General features: G+C 35.0%; 1 protein-coding gene across 32 annotated transcripts in view; it reads left to right on the top strand.

Moving 5' to 3' along the window:
• Window positions 1-14172, top strand: part of Numb (NUMB endocytic adaptor protein) — a 149800-nt gene that overhangs the window by 52034 nt on the left and 83594 nt on the right. For 20 of the 32 annotated variants that reach the window (XM_021246810.2, XM_021246787.2, XM_087195394.1 and 17 more), the window contains one exon: window positions 12047-12135. The exons of the other annotated variants lie outside the window; for them this stretch is intronic. The gene's annotated coding sequence lies outside the window, so the exon portion shown is untranslated. The remainder of the gene's footprint in view (window positions 1-12046; window positions 12136-14172) is intronic. 32 annotated transcript variants of the gene reach the window in all.

Raw genomic sequence — 14172 nt, 5'->3', positions numbered from 1 at the left:
AATGAAACTAACTCTGGAGGAAATATAAAATTTGAATAGCACCTATTAAAGTATATTCCTAGCTTGAAAACCTACCTGTATGACAAGAACAGGCTCATATACGTTTTAACTGATAAATTATATCAAACATTTAAAGCAGAAAAAAAAAAAGAACACTTCTCCCCTCATTTTAGGAAATCAACATTGTGGTAATACTAAAACTCCATTGTTATTTTAAATAACTCATGGTTATTTAATTTTACCCATGTTTCTTCTTTCCTGTGTCTGTGGTTCTTATCTGTGTTGTCATACTTCCCCTGGGATTACTTCCTTCTTTTGTGTCTATAGGTGAGAATGTTCACATTTGTCTAAGAGCTTTCTTTTGGGGGGGGGCGGGAGGGGGGACTGGGGATTGAACCAGGCCCTTCACACTGAGCTACATATTCAGCCTCCTTTTTTTTTTTGGTATCGGGGATCAAACTTGGGACCTGGTGCTTGTGAGGCAGGCAGTGGAACCACTGAGCTAAATCCCCGGCCCTCCATTGTTTTTGTTAAAGAAGCAATGTTTGGCTGTTTTGTTTTGTTTTGTGTTTTGGGGTTTTTTTAAATCAGTAATGTGCCTAGGTGTTTTCTTTGTGTTTAAGATGCTTATGGTCCATTGCTTGATAGCAGTCTTTTGTCACATTTGGAATATCTCTTCAGGTATTCTTTCTGCACACTCTGTCACTCATTTTCTCCTGGGATTCTGGATATCTGTATGCTAAATCTTTCTTCAATTCCATGTCTCTTGTGCTCTTTTCTATATTATTCATCTCTTTTTCTCTGCTTCATCTGGATATAGTATTTTCTACTGATGTATTTTCTAGTTCATCTAATGTCTAATCTGCTTTAAAAGCATCTGTTATATTGCTGGATTAAGTATTTTTAGTTCTGGAATTTCAATTCTTTTTTGGTTTTTATAAATTCTGATTCTTGCCCTGGGTTCAATCCCTAGCACCCAGGTGATAGAGGGGAGAAAGAAATCCAGTTCCCTGGTGAAATATAATTACAATGCCTGGATCCTCTTCTAGTGGTCTTTTTTCATTATTGTCGGCTTTTTCTCTTGGGTTTCAATCATTTGGTCCTATCTTCTAGCTTTCCTAATAATTTTAAATTGAATGTCAGACATGATGTATGAAGAATGTTAGAGACTCTTAATGATAATATTGTTCTTCAGAGAGATTTACCTTTTTTATGATGGTGCTTAAAAGTAGGAGCAGATGACCTTGATTGGATACAGGCTTGAGATGACTTGTAGCCTTGTTTTCAGCTTCTCAAGTTCTGGTTTAAATCTAGTTTCCACTTGCTTCAAGAGAGTTGTCCTTCAGAGGTATTAAATAGAATCCTGAGGTATTTGCCAGGGCCTCATCTCTGTGGCAGCCCCTGTCATCTTAATTTTTTCTTTCATAAATCTTGTTCTTCTTACCTTTTTTGCTTTAAATAGGAACTTTGCTTGGTTCTTGGCCTCTTGTCCCCCACGCAAGTTAGGATTCAGTAAATCCTCTGAGGAAAAATGAAGTGCAAATGTCCAGACCTACTTTGCTGTGATTGACATTTATCTGGCAGTTTAGCCCCTCAAATTCTGCCTGTCTTTTGTTTTGTGGTGCTGGGAATCAAACCCAGAGCCTCACACATGCTAGGAAGCATTCTACCGTTGAGCTACATCCCTATCTCCTGACTCTTAATAGCTCTGAATTCTGATTTCTGTCGCTGCAGCCCTATGAGATTGCCAGAAGCTCTTGTCCACATCTGGTTGTCCCAGGAGGAAAAAGTAATAAGAGAATGTCAGGCTTAACTGAGTTTCCTTTTCCTCTGGTATTTTTGCCTCTCACATTGCAGCTCCTTTCTTTTTTATTTATTTCTATACCTAGCTTTTATACCAGGAGAATAATCTGATAAAGCTACTCTATAATAACTGGAAATGAAGTCTCAAAACACTGTCAGCTCTGCCTTTAAGACATATCCAGAATCCTACCACTTTGCAAAGGTCTTAGAGAATGGCTATGGATTATTGTAAACTTCATCATTTAGTGATTTCTGTTGCAGCTGGGCTCCAAATATGATCTCTACTGGAGTTAAGGGTGTATGTAGACAGTAGGTGGAGCACATCTTTGACATATCTCAATTGCTGTCATTCTAGTCCACTTCTCACCTGGATTCATTTAGTAGCTTCCTAACTGGATCCCTCCCTTATCTGTTTACAGTATGGTAGCCAAAGTGGTCCCTTAAATATATAGAACTCATTATTCCTCTTCCTGGAATCTTTCAGTGCCTTTCATCTTATTAGGAATAGAAGTCCAAATACATGTGATGGCTTATGAAACCCAGTGAAACGCCTTGGCTTCCTTTCCAATCTTTCTCCCACCTTCCTCTTACTTATAAGTTGTAGCCACATCATCTCCTTACTGTACCTCTAACATTGAATATACCTCAGCCTCAGGACCTCTATATTTGCTATTCATTTTACCCGGAATGCTCACTACTTAGGCTTATTTTCCCACTATCCACTATTTTCAGATCTGTCTGCTCAAACATAACCAACCTAAATGTGTGAAACCTTCTCTACCACTTTGTTTAAAAGAGTGTTCTCCTTTCTACCCCCTTTCCATCCCAGCACTTTCCTCCTTACTCTGATTGATTTTTCCTCATACTTCATGGCATATTACAGCTTTATTATTTTTAGAATACAACTGGCATGAAGTTAAGAGGCTTTATTTCATTCTCTGCCATATCTCCCTAGTCTAAGAACATTACTTATTCTATAATTGGTTCTCAATACAGTATTTGTTGAGTGAGTGAACATGTTTTCTGATTCAAATGACAATTTTTTGGTACAAAATCCATTTAGAAAAAAATCATTCTAAAACTACTTTAAAAAGCAGCACTTAGATGGGTCTGATAAAAGAGAAGGAAGTATTAACTTTTGAGACATATTTTTAAATAAAATTCAGAAATGTGCATTGCTGGATAAGTACCAGTGGGTGAGTTAATAAGTGGGTAAAATGTCATACAGAAAGGCCAAACATATATAGTTCCATTGCCACTTGATCCTGGAGAGAATTCTTTTTTATCTTCTCTTAGATCTGGTACAGTTTTTAAAATATATTTTATTTTTAAGAAGAGTTTTAGGTTATAGCAAAATTGAATGGAAGTACATAGAGTTCTTGTATTTCCTCTATCTCCAAATATGTACAGCCTTCCCACTGTGAACTTCCAGCATCTCATCCTTATTACCCATAGTCCATAGTTTACATTAGGCTTAACTTGTTGTATGTGAATTCTGTGTGTTTGGACAGACTTATGTCATGATCTAAAATTATTGTATCATACATAATTTCACTGCCCCCCAAATCACCTGTGCTCTGAGTGTTTATCCCTTTCAACCCCACAGTCCTTGGCAACCACCAGTCCTTTTACTGTCTCCATAGTTCTCCCTTTTCTGGTGTGTTATAAAATCGATGATGTACAGCATATAGCCAAATCTAGATAGACTTTGTTTTTCACTTAGTAATCTGCACTTAAGCTTCTTCCATATGTTTTCATGGGTTTAAAGGCTCATTTCCTTAGTGCTGAATAATATTCCATTTTCTAGATATATCATAGTTTTATTTATTAATTCAGCCATTGAAGATACTTTTTTGCTTCTACATTTTGTCCATTATGAATACAGCTACTATAAACATAATGTGTGCAGGTTTTTGTGTGAACATAATAAGTTTTCAACTCATTTCATTTACAAAGGAGCTTACTTGCTGAATTGTATGGAAGAGTATGTTTAGTTTTGTAAAAAACTGCCAAGATGCCTCCGAAAGTAGTTGTATCGTTTTCATTCCTATCATTGAACATCATTCATTCCCAATGAGTGAGATTTCCCCTTGCCTCCACATCCTTGCCAATATTTTGTGTTGTCAGGGTTTTAGATTTAACCATTGTAATAGGTGTGTTGAAGTACTTCATTGTTTCAGTTTATACTCCTCTAATGACCTGTTGTGGAATATCTTTTCATATGCTTACCTTGCCATCTGTATGTCTTCAGTAAGGTATGTTCAAGCCTTTGCTCATTTTTAATTGGGTTGTCAGTTTTTTTATTGTTTTGAGTTTTTGTGTATTTTGGATAATAATCCTTCATCGGATATGTCCTTTTATAAATATTTCCTCTCAGTTTATGGCTCATCTTCTTAGTCTTTTAATATTTATTTATTTATTTATTTATTTTTGTGGTGCTGGAGATCAAACCTTGGGCATTGCACATACAAAGTACTTGCTCAACCACTGAGTCACTTTCCCAGCCCTTCTCATGCTTTTGACAGTGACTTTTATGTGATAGAAGTTTTTAATTTTAATCAAGTCCAACTGATTATGGCATTGATTATGCCTTCAGAGTTTTTTTTTTCCCATTAAGTTTATTGGTACATTTTAGGTATATAATACAGTTACATTCATCATTGGGATCTTGTACCTGTACATGATGTATCTTGGTTCTTATTTTTTCCCCTTCCCCTGCCCTCCCTTCCCTATTTACAAAGACTTTGTTTCCATTTTTTTCATTTTCTGGTATTTTTTTCTTTTCCCCTTTTTTCTTTCCCCTACCCCTCCCACTTCCCCTACTCCTTTAGACCTTTTCTTCCTATTTCACAATATCAATTATACATTTTGACCCTTATTTACACTTTTAGTTTTTCACACCAGCGAAACTATTCAGTATTTACACATTTATTTATTTTTTTCACCTAAGAGTATGGCCTCAATGTGCATCCACTTAGCTATAAATATCTCTAGTTTCTTGTTCTTTATGGCTGAGTAGTACTCCATTTTATAAAAAAAAACAAACGCATCTTCTTTATCCAGTTTTCCAGTTGATGGGCACTTGGGCTGTTTCCTAGCTTTAGGTATTACAAACTGTGCCGCTATAAACATGGGTGCACATGTATCACTGTGGTATGGTTCTTTTAATTCTTTTGGGAAGATACCCAGCAGGGGAATAGCTGGGTCAGATGGGACCTCTAATCCTAGTTGAGGTATCTCCATACTGATTTCCACAGTGGTTGCACCAGTTTGTACTCCCACTCCTTCAGTGTTTTAAAAAAGTCATTGTTGTACCCCAAATATCTGCATTTTCTTTTGTATCTTCTGGGGTTTTTTTTATCTATAGTTTCACATTTAAATTTAGGTCTGTTATCCTAAGAGTATAAGGTCTGTATCTAAACTTTTTGTTTGTTTTGTTCTTTAATGTGTGTGGTCAGTTGTTTCAGCAACATTTGTTGAGAAAGATTTATCTTTTCTCCATTGTCTTGGCTTTGTTCCTTTAACAAAGATCAGTTGACTCTTTATGTATTCTAACAAATTGGAAATTCTTGAAGAAATGGGACAGATTTCTAGGCACATACAAGTTACCAAAATTAAACCAAGAAGACATAATAACTTTGAACAGCCCAAAGATAACCAGTGAAATTGGGGCAATTATTAAAAAGAAGCCTAATGACCCAAGTTCGATCCCCGGTACCAAAAAACCAAACAAAACAAAAAAAGAAGCCTAGTAACTAAAAAAAAAAAAAAAGAAGGACTAATAGATTCACTGCTGAGTTCTGCAAAACCTTTAAGGATGTTGTATCACCAATATTCCTCAAACTAGTCAATGAAATTGAAAGGGAAGCCAGCATCACTCTAACTCCAAAACCAAAGACCCAACTAAAAACTACAGGCCAGTTTCCTTAGTGAACATAGATGCAAAAATCCTCAATGTGATATTAGCAAATAGAATGCAAAAAATCATCGAAAAGATTATACATCATGACCAAGTAGGTTGTATCCTAAGGTTTCAAGGATGGCTCAACATGCGCAAATCAATGAATGTAATACACCACATAAAACAGAAGCAAGGACAAAAACCACATGATCATACCGATGTAGAAAAAGCATTTGACAAAATCCAACATCCCTTCATAATAAAAACCCTGAAGAAAATAGATATAGAAGGACCTTACTGAAATCTGATAAAAGCCAATTATGACAAACCAATGGCCAACATCATATTAAATGGGGAAAAACTGAAAGCTTTCCCTCTAAAATCAAGAACAAGGCAATGATACCCACTATCACCACTTATGTTCAAATAGAATAGAGGAGGGGCCTGGGATTTAGCTCAGTGGTTTTGCCGCCTGCTGTGCAAGTGCAAGGACCCAAGTTCGATCCCCAGTACCAAAAAAACAAACAAAGAAAAACACTTTCACAAATAGAGGATACAGAAACATTCCTAGATGTGTTCGGCTATTTGATCTTCAACCAAGGGGCCAAAAACATATGTTGAGGCAAAGATAGCCAGTTTTCCCAGCACCATGTGTTAAATAGGCTGTCTATATGCAGAAGATTGAAGCTTGACCCTAGTCTCTCACCATGTACTAAACTAAAATCAAAATGGATCAGAGTTGTAAACATTAAAACAAATAGCCTACTGGAAGATAAAATAGGTAAAACACTTGAAGTCATAGGTATTGGCAAGGACTTTATAAACAGAACTCCAATTGCACAAGAAATACCAGCAATAATCAATGTGATTATAGCAAATTTAAAAGCTTAGCAAATTTAAAAGCACAGCAAAGGAAACAATCAGTAGAGGGAAAAGACAACCTATAAAATGAGGAAAATATTTGCCAGCTATTCATAGGACTGAAATCTAGAATAGATAACTCAAAAAGATTAGACCCCCCCTCCCCATAAAAGCTCCAATCAAAAAATGGACAAGTGAAATGAAGACACTTCAAGTACAAATCCCTAATAAACATGTGAAAAAAATTCAATGTCTGGCCATCACAGAAATGTAAATTAAAACAACACTACAGTTTTATCTTACACCTGAAAGAATAGCAATCATCAAGAAATCAAATACTGTAATAACAAATGCTGGTGTGCCTTTGGAGAAAAAGGAACATTTCTACATTGTTGTTGGGAATGTTGTTGGGAACTAGTATGACCATTACAGAAATCAGGTAAGTTCTCAAAAAACTAAAATTAGAAGTTCAATTTGACCCAGCTATTCTCCTTCTAGGTATCTTCCTAAAAGAGCTAAAAGACATTATTTTACAGCAACATATACACAACAGTATTTATAGCAGCCCAATAATAGCCAAATCCTGGAAGCAGTTTGTATGTGCAACAGACAAATGGATAAAGAAAATGCGATATCTATACACAATTGAATACTACTTGGCTATAAAAGATAAGTTTGAGACATTTGTAGGAAAATGGATACACCTGGAAAGTATAATATTAAGTGAAATGAGACACACAAGCTTAAATACAATATGGTATCTCTCATTTCAGTAAAATAAAAGTCTTATAGAAGAAAACGGGTAGATCTTTTGCAGATGAGAGGGGATTCAAGAGACTGAGGGTGAGGAGTAGGGGAAGAGGAAGTAAAAAGATTTAAGATGGGTCATGTACATGTATCAGATACTTACAATGGATGTAAACATGTCATAAATAAGTAAAAATATTAATAGTAAAAATGGGCAAAGGGGATCTAGAGATGGTGGGAGGGATATGGGTAAGAATGGTAAGGGGAATAAAAAATAATCAAAGCATGTCATGTACATGTACCAACTCCCTAAGGTGAATGTAAACTTCATGTATTGCAAACATGTACTAATTTTTAAAGAACTATTGGGTGGTTGATGAAAAACATGATATTCACATAATCTCAAGATAAACCTTACCAAATATTTGCTTATTACAAAGAGAAAAATAGTAAGTTTGCAATGGAGAAACTTGGCAGATATCACCTTAACCAAGTGATCAAAGTTTGTACCAACTAGTATCTCCCAGTTTCTAATAAAATACAGTGAGAATGGCATGACATTACTTTGTGATATTCCTGGCATAAAATTTGTAGCTTAAATTTAAACATGAAAAAAATCCAAATTGAAGGATGATCTTCCAAATAACTGCTCTGTGTTCTTGAAAAAGATCAGTCATAAAAGACAGAAAAACTAGGGAACTGTTAGGAGAAAATAAAAATCTAAAGATTTGCATGATCCTGAATTAGATTTTGGACTGGGGAAATAAATAGCTTTAAAGGTTGTTTTGAAGGGAATTAATGACTCTTGCATATGGATTATAATTTTAGCATTGATATAATACCTATTTGCTTAGCTATATTGTGGTTATCTAAGCAAAGGTCCTTGTTCCTGGGAAAATAGAAAAATTGAGGGCTAAAATGGTATAGTGTCTATAACTCATTCTCACATTGGTCAAAAAAAATGTGTGTAAGAAAATGATAAATTGGGGGAAAATAGAAGTAATACTTGCAGATTTTCTTTAGATTTGAAGTTATTTGAAGAAAGAAATTTATCTAAAAATTTCTAAATTAAAATCTTCATGTATCTGCATTATAATTTAGCTGAAATTATTATAGAATTTATTTTTTGAAAAGGACAAAAATTCTCATCATTTAGAGAAAATAAAGTAGTGAAGGAAATACTGGTCATATAGAAAAATTCTGAATTGTTAACATAAAAGAACCTGACTTTGTTGTTCTGTCATTGCCTGGTAACCATGAGCACTTTGTGTTCTATATGCATCTGCCCTAAATATTTATAAAAATAGATAATTCAAGAATTTAAAAACATTTTCTCTTTCAGCAAAAAGTTTTCCTAGAAAAGAATGGTTTGTAAACTTAGATGGCCTTTGTTCCAGACAAATACTCCTATGAATTTACTTTAAAAATGTAGAAGACGTTATTTGTAATTATTTCCTAAAAGCTGATATTTTAGAGGTAAAAGTTCTTTATTAATTTCTTTGAGCTACTTTGAATGCAATGTCACTTTAATAATAAGATATAACTCATACTATTAGATTGGTAACATTTTTAAAAATTCAACTAAATAATAGTTCTGATGAGCTGTTTAGCAATATGGTGGCTATTAGTGTAGAGTTTCAACTTGACTTTGGGATCTGCTGTCATGATTGATGGCACACTTCTAGGTGTGTCTGAGTAGTCATGGAGGCATGGCCTTGGGATTTCTGTCTGGTCCCTTAACCCTTCTGCTCTGGTACTCTTCCCCTGCTTTCCTTCTCAGTCACCATGAACTAAGCATCTTTGCTTCTCCACTCCTTTCCAGGTAATGTCTCTGCTTTGGAGCAAGCTGATCATGTAATGAAACCAGAAGCAAATTAAACCTGTCCTCCTTTAAGTTGTGGGTAGTTGGGTATTGTGTCTCAGCGATGAGAAAGCTAATACAGAAAATTGGTACTGAGAGTGGGGTTATTTTGGTGACTATTCCTGATTATATGGTTCATAAGCCTTTGAAACTGGTTTGCAAAAGAAGTTTTAAAAAATTTAGAGATGTGTGCTAGAGAAGCCCTAGAACATTATAAACAGTGCTTGATGGTAATAATGGTCAGAGCTCAGAAGACCGGGCTGCCAATAGGAAGTTCATCATTCTGGCTAACAACAGACCTAGGAAGCATCTCAGTGATGCCAGTTTTACTGGCATGCAGAATATAAGAGCTGTAGGATCAGTGAGGCTTCCACCCAGATTTCAAAGGAAGGCCTGGGAGGGCAGTCCATAAAGCTGAAGGTATAGTGGAGACCCCAGGAATTCAGAGATGCCAAAAATGTGGAACATTTGCTAAGGAGAGCTGCAGGCCATGAGTAGAACCAGCCCAAGAGAGAGGTTATGTGGGCTAAAATTGGCAAGGCCATAGGGGTAGGGTTGCCCTCACCCTTTGGAACTCACAATTTATTACCATCTGCTCCAGATAGGGTCTTACTAAGTTGCCAGGCTATTTTGAAACTTGGGGTCCTCTTGTCTTAGCCTACTGAGTGGCAGGGATTTCAGGTGTCGGTCACCACACCTGGCTTGCTGTCAGTTTATATCAGGTTGATTGAACAGTGAAGTTCTATCAAAGAGAATGAATAGATTATAACTGCAGACAACAGTATGAATCAGATTCATGAACATTATGTTGAGTGAAACAAAGTAGTTGCAAAAGGATATGTGTTAGTCTTTTTATAAAATTCAAAACTGGCAGAACATGTCTATGATAGATCTTAATGGTTAAGATAATAGCCAGGTGTGATAGTGCAAACCTGTAAGCCCAGAACTCTGGGAGGCCAAGACAGGAGGATTGCAAATTTGAGCCCAGCCTAGGTAATTTAGTGACTTAGGAGACCCTGTCTCAAAATTTTAAAGGACTGGGGATGTGTACCTCATTGCAAAGGGACCAGGTTCAATCCCTAGTATTTAAAAAAAAACAACCTATCAAGTTCCTTAGTATAAACTTCTAAAATAGTATTTGAAGATAAATGGCAATTGACTAATGATACTATTATTGTCAAATAGTATGATGATATGGCTAGTATCATCAAATTTCCTTTTTGAAAATATTCTTAGTGTTTAACATACATTTTCATTTTCCACTCTCCATTGCACCCCCACCTCCACCCCCATACCAGGGATCGAACTCAGGACCTTGCGCTTGTTAGGCAGGCGTGGCACCACTGAGCTACATCCCCAGCCCTCCACTCCATCTTAATGGTAACTAAGGAAATAAATAGCTCATTCTAGACAAATGGAAAGCTTTTTGGTTTAAATTGTTTTTATTTATTTATTTTTTGGTATCAGGGATCAAATGCGGAACTTTGTGCTTTCAAGGCAGGCACAGTGCCACTGAACTAAATCCCCAGCCCTTAAATTGTTTTTATGTTCAGAAGTTAGGATTAGGATTGTTATAAATCACTTTTCATATGCTTCATCTTCTACAAAGTCTTCCTTCATTTCTTCCCTTGAATTTACTAATCTAACTTCCTCTGAAGACATGTAACAATTTGTGCCTTTCATAAAGCATTTACAGCGTTCCATTGTAGTTTTAAAAAATATTCTTGATAGGGCTGGGGATTTAGCTCAGTGGTTCCAGTGCTTACCTCGCAGCGCAAGGACCTGAGTTTGATCCCCGGTACAAAAAAATATATATATATATTCTTGATTGAGCCGGGGATTTAGCTCAGTGGCACCATGCCTGCCTCACAAGCGCAAGGTCCTGCATTTGATCCCAGATACCAAAAAACACAAAAAATTCTTGATTATAAGAACCTAAAGCGTAGAGATTGTCACTATTTTTCTGTACCTAATACTAATGCTAATACTAATATTTAATTATATTGCATATATTAACCTATAAATTTTTGATCTGATGAATTGCCTTGTTTTTAGCCTAAAATACCATTTTATAACTTAATTTTGCTTATGTAATTTTCTCTGTAAACCAGAGATCTTTAATATACAGATTTTCTTTTTCCTTTTTAGGTTTTCTTTTTGACCATTTTTAATTTATGAACCTTCAGTCCCTGTTATAAACTGTAATTCTATAATATTTAGCCTTTACCAACCATATATTTTCTTTGGAACAGGAAGAAATCTGCAAAACAAAAACAAAATTCCAAACCAAGTGATTTCTTTAACACTTTGCAGAACTATTATTTGCTACAAGAAAACTAGTACAGTATTTTTTGTCTTAGCTCATATGAAAAAGGAGATAGATATGATTGGGTCATTTTGAATGTGTTTCCCCTGTGTTACAGTAATTCTGGGTCCATTTTCTACCCACCTTTTTTATAGCTCTTCCTCTTTTGGACCTCTTGAATACTGTTGGTATGAGGAATGTGTGTGAAATGGGATTTGCCCTTTTAAATAACAATGTCTTGTCATTTCTTTCTCTATGTATATATAGTATTTTAAAGACCCTGTGATTTACCTGTAGGCATTTGATTTCACCTAGGGTAATTATTTGTTATGTGTTAGAGGAGATTATGGTTCTATATTAGTGTGTGTATCTTAGAGTTGCTGCAGTGATGTGGAGTTATCTTCATTTTATCATTATAATAAAGTTGTTTTCTGAGAGAAAATTGAGAACGTCCTCTTTTTATTTTGTGTACCTGTGTTTTGTTTGGAGTTACCATATTGGTGTAATGCAGCAATAGCTATATCACTAAAAACAATTTTGTGAAATGTTTATTATTCTCATTTTACAGATGAGGAAACTGAGGCTTGAAGTTACGAAACTTGTCCAAAATCTAAAGTGATACGGCTTCTAACGGGGACAGCCAAGATTCAGAGCCAGGTCTGTCCAACTTCAAAACTTAATCATGGCCTTGACACTTTGAAATAGTTGTGAAATGTCAATCTTTAATAAGTTATATTGGTCGTAATATTGCTTAATTGTATTTAACACTTGTGGATTTCAATGTTGAGGTTTTTTTGTCCCTCATAAAATTTAATTTATCTTGTAAATATTGTGAAAAATAGTATAATATAGTAACTAAAAGTTTGAGTTCTGAAGACAGACTCTCTGGGTACAAATCTCTAAGCTTCTCCACCTACTTGTTGTGTGACATTAGGAAAGTTACCTTTTATGCCTCACTTTTCCTGTCTGTAAAATGGTGATAGTGCTATCATGTACCTGATAGCGTTGTTGTGAAGATTAAATGATTTATTATATACAAAACAACTACAATAGTGCCTGGCACATAGTAAGCATTTAGTAAGTATCAACTATAAGCATTGTATCTTGGCAACTAGTAAAGCAAATTATGGTGATTTCTAATTCTTTGATAGACAATTTAGGTAAACCAAAGTTTAGGTAGCAATGTAGAGTATCACAAAACCTACATAAGCCAAAATTAAACTTGAATAAATTAGACCTAGAATAAATTTGACCAAGTTTGTGTAAAACAAATTGGATAACTGTTTATGTGTCTCACATGGATAAAGGACTGTATGTATATAAAGGACCACACATAAGTGCACTAAAGAACACATATTGTGTTATGAATGTGCTTTTTCTGTTTTACCCTTGAGAGTGCAGCTTCAAAATAAAATGTCTAAATTTTTTAGGTGGCTTTTAAGGAAGTAGTATTTTGGCAGTGTTGAGTGATGATAACTAAGAACCAAAACTTTATGTACGCTGTAAAATGTTGGCAGCATTTCATTGTGTGCAAGAGTGGTAATCAGAACTGACACTGTGGTAAATTATGCACACTGATTGATCTTTGAATCAGTAGGGCATAGCATATTCAACTAGAATTTAGCTATACTTGTTTAGTGTAGCTGTTAGAATTCTACAGTGCTCTTTAAACTTTTACTCAGATACAGTTAAAGTAAAATACATGTTAGTGGCTAATAAATAAGTTTATACCAGTTGCTAAGTTTATAAAATGAATAGAAGGTGATTTTGCAAAAATTATCAAGTTTGTAAAAAGTCAAAAGCTATTATTTAAAGAACGGACCTTGTTTTGTGTATGAGTCCAACATCTCTACAGCTTTTAATCTATGGATGGATTTAATTTATTCCCTTTATTTTAAGATATTGTGCCTTCCTTATCTATGACCATGGTGCATCTTTCTATTTATTCATATATTTGAAAATATTTTTAGTAAAGGTATTTTTCTCCCTAAAGGTCTCTTAAATCTTCTCATAGATTTAATTATTACATTGTTTGTTTACATTATTATTTTTTGTTACTATTGTAAATGGTATATTTTCATTTTCTGTTTGTCACTAGTAGGCTTTTATTTGTTTGTTTGTTTGTGGTACCGGGGATTGAACTCGGGATGTTGCACTTGCAAGGCAGGCGCGGTGCCACTGAGCTAAATCCCCAACCCAATAGTAGGCTTTAAAAAAATATACTGTGCCTAGGTATAGAGATTTCTTTTTATTTATTCTGTATAAGACTATGGCTGGCTGTGAAGTGATGATTGTTTCTGAGAAAAATATTTGTGAGTATTCTTTGGAACCAAGATAGAAATGTATTGCTTCAAGATTATTTGTCTTTGTATTTTTCCAGGTGCCTCAAGGTACTATAGTTTGGTGACTCTCTAAATTTATGCCTTGAGGTATTTTAATTTTAAAACATTTATTAGTACAATAACTTGTGGGGAGTTGATACATGTCCATAATGCATCTTAATTCCCCTTTTCATCCCCTTTCCTTCATCTCCCTTCCCTCTCCCTCCATTTCTTGATCCCCTTCCCCTTTGAAAAAGATCTCTCTACTTCATATTATCTGTCTTTTATTTTGGTCTTTATTAATGCTTTGAGTTTCTCATATAGGAGGAACCAGGAGATACTTAAGCTTGTGTGTCTGATTTATTTTGTTTGT

Source organism: Heterocephalus glaber, unplaced genomic scaffold (assembly GCF_053883595.1).
Source record: "Heterocephalus glaber isolate CG9 unplaced genomic scaffold, H.glaber_assembly_v1.0 deba00001608, whole genome shotgun sequence".
NCBI classification, from domain to species: Eukaryota; Metazoa; Chordata; class Mammalia; order Rodentia; family Bathyergidae; genus Heterocephalus; species Heterocephalus glaber.
The sequence above is the reverse complement of the archived record's forward strand: the minus strand, read 5'-3'. Positions and strand labels throughout refer to the sequence as shown.